The sequence below is a fragment of the Lontra canadensis genome, unplaced genomic scaffold, assembly GCF_010015895.1.
Source record: "Lontra canadensis isolate GAN:19392208 unplaced genomic scaffold, GSC_riverotter_1.0 scaffold30, whole genome shotgun sequence".
NCBI lineage: Eukaryota > Metazoa > Chordata > Mammalia > Carnivora > Mustelidae > Lontra > Lontra canadensis.
In genome coordinates, this window is record NW_022631024.1 from 17,624,275 (window position 1) to 17,630,805 (window position 6,531).

The window sequence follows — 6,531 nt, forward strand, 5'->3', positions numbered from 1 at the left end:
GCCTTTCGCCATACCTGCTGTCCCTACTCGGGTTTTTCATCTATAAATTTGAAGACAATTCAGATAAGGTTCAGGCACAGACTATTTCAGTATAAGTACAGGACAGGCAGAACAGAACCTCCCCACCATTATGTTAATAACAAAGATAACAGTAATAATCATACACTAGGACACTATTGTGTTCAGCTCCGGCTCAGGAACGGACTCAGGTGATTTCTTAGGACAATATTCTATCAAGTGAACCAAGCCACCTTCAGCACAAAAGCATCCAAAAAGGATAAGATACTAGCTCCGATTCCCTCTTCCCACAGACACACAGAAGGAGAAGCGGGTAGGAAACGCTACTTTGTATGTCAGAGGGAAGCAGATGATGGCAAACCCTGCCAAAACGTGTAGTCGTGGGGGACTTCCACGGTCTCCCAGCTGCAGGCCTCTCAAGGTCACACCAGCTGGGGCAGGGGAGCTCCAGATTTGCCATTCAGAATTTTTTGCCATCAGGGACTTTGAAGGACAACTCGCTGAAGCTTTTACCCTATTTCGAAGGTGAATCTTGTCAAACCTGCCTGCAGGGACAGAGCTTGATTTCAGTAAGATACGGCTCTTAGATAAATGTTTCTTTAGCCTGAGCAAAATTATTTACCGAGAAAATAAGGCCAGACAGATACCATGTATGCTTCAAAGAGTCACCCTACAAGCTTCCCCTATAAGAAATCTGAGCAAACTATTAAGATTTCTTTAAGTTTCAGGTTCATGGAACTAAAATAGAAACACCGTGGGGAATAAGGGCCGTTTGACTGACGGTCTAGGACAGTGGTTCCAAAGGCAGTCCTTGCACCAGCAACGGCAGCATCACCTGAGGATTTTTAGAAATGCACTTGGACCTCGAATCACACCTCTGAGTCAGAAACTCTGGGGGTTGGGTCTTCTGGGTCATTCTGATGCCCACTAAAGGCTGAGAACCACTGGTCCAGGAAGAAAAAGGATGGTGCCAAGAAACACCAAAAACATATTATTTAATAAATCATTTTATAAATACTCTGAGGTTCACAAGGAAAAAAATACACAGTGCATAAACCTTGGAAAAAAGCCCAGTGGAATTCTGCCAGGTGCTAACGGTACCAACACAGACTGAATGCCAGGCCTGACAAGCTTTTAGCAAGTTCCACACCTGAGATCTCCACTTCTGATTTTTTTAAATGTGGCATTTAAGGTTGAATTCCCAGGGAAGTGTAAAGAACCTTTCAATATAAAAATTTAACAAGAGGATTTATAATACAAACAGCACACAGGTCCACCTTTAAAAGGCTTGGGTCTTTCCTACCTACCATTTTTTTTTAATTGTTTTTAATAAAGCCCAAGTCCATTTTTAAGAGGAGCAATCTATCTAGAATAATCAGTTGAGGGGCGCCTGGGTGGCTCAGTGGGTTAAAGCCTCTGCCTTCGGCTTGGTCATGGTCCTGGGGTCCTAGGATTGAGCCCCGCATCAGACTCTCTGCTCAGCAGGGAGCCTGCTTCCCTTCCTCTCTCTCTGCCTGCCTCTCTGCCTAGTTGTGATCTCTGTCCGTCAAATAAATAAATAAAATCTTTAAAAAAAAAAAAAAAGAAGAAGAAGAAGAAGAATCATTGGGCTGCAGGCTGGGTCCATAAATTTCCTGAATGAATCTGTACGAACTGTTTGATAGTAATGGGATAGGAAGGGATACTTGGTTAAAGGCTTCCCACGGATTTTCAGAGGGGAACTGAGGCCCCCCAAACGTTAAGAACCACTGACCTATGAATCAGTTTATAAGATTAGCAGTTCATGTCATTTATCAACGTGAAAGATGAAATGTTTGGGGTCTGAAGTCAACCAAGAGGGTTCAAATCCCAGCTCAGAAGGTGATTAAGTGACCTTAGGCCTGTTTCTTCATCTCCCTATCCTATCCTATCTCTTAAGACTGTGGGGAGAGTTCAAGGGCATCAAGCATGTCAAATGCTTAGTACAGTACTAGCCACATAAGTACTCCTCAAATAAAAAGGCTTATAACAGTATTGCTACTGAACAAAATGTATTGCTGGGTCCATAAGGCTTAGCAGTCTCTCCATGTAACAACTTGTATGTGAAACATTGATAAAGCTGTTCCAGAACTTAAAATGTATACACTTTGCGTTTGCTACTGTGCTCGGTGAACCACTCAAAGTAGCACAGGTCTTACCAAATGCATGCAGACTTTAAGGTCACTACATCTGTCCTTCCTTATCACTCCCTACTGGGCTTTCCATCACCAATAGAAAGACAAAATTGTCCCTTGTTACTCAAATACTTCATGGTGTCTTTACTTTAGAAAGTGATCTCTGAGTTCTAGGCCAGTAACTACCATGCTTTGTTTTGTATCAAAGCTAGGTTTTTAATGCACTTTACTCATTAGATGACATTCTGATTCATTCATCTGTTACCTTTTGCTACTTCCCTGGACAGAACAAAAGTTAGCACTGCACAAGGGACAAGAAGAAACTAGCAAGGACCTAACATCATATACCTTTTTTATATAAAAAAGAGTATTCACCATTGGGGGGGGGCTCTTTTTTTATTTACCCCCTCAAAAAAAAACCACACATAGACATTAGGTATTAAATGACTAATTTCTTGTAACTATAGGCTTAAAAAGTAAATCAGAGAAAGAAGAATCTCAAACTGCTGAGAGGAAACCTCTTTCAGACCAATTTAAATGGCGAAAAATTAGTATTGTCATGCAAACTAAATTATACTAAGCACTGAGGGAAAAAATTCAAATGTGCATGTATGCTAATTATACACACTTTTTTTTAAAGCAAACAGCTACAGGTTTGAATGTTATTGAGTACATTTTGCTTTCATGCTTAATTTCACCTACTTATATGACAAACAAAATTAATCTCCCAAAGAGAGACTTATAATATAATGAACTTACAGGGAATTACCTTTTAAAAAAATCATGTGATATAAAGGAAAGGACAAACAAGTCATCACTCAATGGGTCAGGCTAAGAGTCCCCAATCTGCTTAGTTATTATAAACCCATTAACACTTGGATTCAATTTACTCAGAATGTTTACCTGAAGCCCCAGGAGGACTTGAAATCCCAGAAATTTATCAGAAATCGTCTAATTCACAATTCAACTCTCTTACCTCAAAGATGAAGAAACTGAAACTCAGAAAACTTCAATGGCTTTTGAAAAGTCAAAAGCTATTTGATTTTTAGGAAAAGCTTAAAATGGTTGATGTGTTGCTGTTTCGGGTTCATTTGCATCCAAGAGTGTACAATTAATTCCAGGAAAAGCTAATTTTAGTCGGCTATGGCTCTGGAACCGGGAAAAGAACATCCCTGTACCCTAACAAATGGTGAAAGAAGACAGAGCTACAAGATCAAGTCAGCTGTAATTCAGAGCCCAAAACTCACCCACCACTACCTACACCAGAGTTTCGAAACTATTTTAGGAAATGTCTCTGCAATACATTATACATTAAAGGAAAAATAGCCAAATTGGTACTTGAAACCACTGGTCTTCAACTTCTGGTGTACATGAGAATCACCTATGACTTCTTCCAAAATATATTTCCAGGGTATCCTTGAAGACCAAATATGTAGGGTCACCTACTATGAAGCCAGACATCTGTGCATGCAGGTTCTGGTGAACATTACTGCTTTGGGATCTCTTGTTCTCCGCAACTTCACTATTCGGTAAACACTACATAGAAAGGTACGTGTCTGATTTGTCCTGGTAAGACTCCTCAGTTTCAGCTCACAACTGAAACCAAGCATGCACAAAAGGCATCAGGTTACACCACAACAGCAGCAGTCCGGGATATCTTTGCTCTTAGCCCAGGGAGGGAGAGCACAACTGAGTCACAGGACTTGACACACTCCAACTTAACCGAGATAAGTGAGAAAGCTGTAGCCACCTAAGAATCGAACTAGGAATTTAGAAACATACCAAGTCTTTATGACACTAGGAAATGCATGAAGTGAAGAAAGCTTACATCATCTACCCTTCCAGGCACGTGATGTAAGAGCGTTTTGGATAAGATATTAACTTTAGTAAGAGGCTATTTTCATTTTACATCTTCTATAAATACCCCTTAAGTTTACACCAGGTGGTTGGAGGAAGATTCTGCAGCTCCCCAGGGCAATAGCGAAGAATGTTTCAGTGTTTCTGAGGAGCCTCATTTGCCTGATGCATGACTGTTACAGGGACATTTCCCTGCACAACCTTAAATCAGCTTTCGTATTTGCATATTCCAGGTTTACTCAGGAATGTTCAACTTAAGAATCACAGGTGGTTGTTCAGTAAATCAAGGGCTCCCAGAAGATTCGGTTTTATGATGCTTCCTGAAATTTACAGCTCCACTTTGCCAGCATGTTTGAATTCAGATGACTCCAAGTTGATCCCAAAATTATAAATCAAAGTATCTCAGAAGAGTATTATTCTATTTTAGTACTTTTACAGCTTACTCTGTGTAAAGTGAAGTGCTATTTCTATGCTTTCCATAAAAAAACCAGCAAGGATTTTAGTAGGCCTTCTTTCTGCAGTAAACGCATCAGTTTTACAAAAACATCAAACACTTGCCAGCCTAATTTAGACTAACATATTTACAAGCACAACACTGCGATCCCAAACAAGGCTAGAGTGTACATGCACCTACAGCTATATACCTATACAGCTAATGTACCCCTCTTCAAAATTACACACACACACATGCACACGCACAGGCACTTGTGCACAAACTCTGGCCAACTGATTAACAGAACGACAGGCTGGCTTTGGTCAAATAACAGATAAATGAGAGAATAAACAGATGAATGTGAGTGTAAATCATGACAGGAGCACCGTCTTGGAACCATTGGCATAGCCCCAGACCCCGATTCCAGCCCTGGCTCAGAAAAACGCAGGGGTGTGAGCTTGGGCAAGTAACCCTAATCTCTCTGGGCCTCAGTTTCTTGTCCAGGGAAATGGAGGTGTTAACAGTGGCTGCCTCTTCCCTTTGTCGCAAGCACTAAAAGAGATAATGACTGCAAAGCGCTTCCCTAGTGAGTACTCCAGACACGGAGCTGCTGCTATTAAGGGGGCCGCGCCCCCTCCCAAGCAGTCCCACCCCCCAAATCCAAAACACACGAAGCCAAACTCTTCAACAGGAAACACAAAGAGCTTTAATCCTACAAGCTCTCCCGGACTGCGGGCTCTTCATCTCCAGTTCCTCAAATGAATGAATGAGCGTCTAGGAGTGGCTCTGCAAACAGCTGTCTCTTGAGGCTCCCCTCTGCTGACTTTAAGGTAACTGTCTTTCACCAGCAATTAAACACCCACAAGCGCACCCGGAGAGAGGCCCCTAGTCCTGCCAGTTTCAGCGGGGACACCGAGTCCAGGCGAGTCTCCGATGCCCACAGGCAGCCTCCATTCATTCTCCTCCCCACCCCTGACCCCTCTCCTGAAGCCCCAGAACCAGCCGCCCTCCCCCCATCGGCCCTTACCCTCCGGACAAGGGTCCCTCCCCTGCCCCCCGCACCCCGCGAGAACCTGTCACCCCACCAAGTGAGAGGCTGGCGAAGGGGCCCACCTCACCCCTGCCCTCGGCACGGCGCCCTGGGGGTGCAGCCGTCCCCTCCGCCGCCGACGAGGGGCGAAGTGCGGGCCCGGCCCCCCTCTCCTCCGCAGGGACTCGCCAGCTCTGCGGGGCCCCGCCAGAGAGAGCGCGTAATAAGAGGGAGGGGAAAGCTCTCCGAACACCCCTTCCCGGGGTTCCCTCTCCAGCAAGGGAGCCCCTTGCCCCAGCCCCTCGGGGCCTCCCAGACCGGGGTCATGGTGCCAGGGCTGCCCCGAGAAGCCCCCATGAAAAGAAGGGGGAGACACCCCCATACTCACCCACCGTCTCCTCCCCCTCAGCTGTTTACCTCACAGTTCTTCCAGCCTACAGGGCGCCGCCATCTTGGACGTACAGCACCTCCCCCCGTCGTGAAATGTCCACGGCCGCTGCAGCCTCCGCCACGAAAAAGAGTTCCGAGTTGGGTCTCGCCTGCCTCTCGGCTCCAGTGACAGATGACCGCAGCCGGCAGCCCCGTTGGACGGAAGAGGCCGTCCTGTTCATTACTGATAATGCGGGTCAGTCGAGAAAGGACCCAGGAGAGTTTGGAAGGCAGGGGGGCGGGGACGGGCGGAGGGATCCCGAAAGGGGGACGCTGAGAGATCTTGTGACTCCGAAGGAGGCGAAAAGAAGGGCCGGCGCGGCGGGAGGAGCCACGCGAGGGAGCGAGGGGCGGGGCGGAGGTCACGTGCCAGGCCCGGCGGGAGGGGCCGTGCAAGAGGCGTAAACAAGGTGGCGGGGCTGGGTGTGGTTGGGGTGCCTGCTGCCTCCTTGTCCAGCGCCGTTCCTGTCCTTGCAGACCCGGGCGCCCCGCCGCAGAGATGCGAGCCTGTTTCCCAAAGAGCCACTGGGGCCCGCGTGGGTGAAGGGTCCGCCTTGGAGCTTTGGAAGAGTGGCAGCTCGCCCAGGCAAGGAGGGAAAACAACACCGGGG

At 46.3% G+C, this 6,531-nt stretch overlaps 1 protein-coding gene across 5 annotated transcripts in view; it reads right to left on the reverse strand.

Moving 5' to 3' along the window:
- The window catches only part of TSC1 (TSC complex subunit 1), a 44,144-nt gene extending 38,112 nt beyond the window's left edge, over nt 1–6,032 (reverse strand). The window contains exon 1 of one of the 5 annotated variants that reach the window (XM_032866153.1): nt 5,909–6,032. The gene's annotated coding sequence lies outside the window, so the exon portion shown is untranslated. Of the gene's footprint in view, nt 1–5,574; nt 5,656–5,879 lie in introns of those variants that run through there. The other 4 variants (XM_032866156.1, XM_032866152.1, XM_032866154.1 and 1 more) reach the window with 4 other exon arrangements.
- Nucleotides 6,033–6,531: the final 499 nt, after the last annotated feature.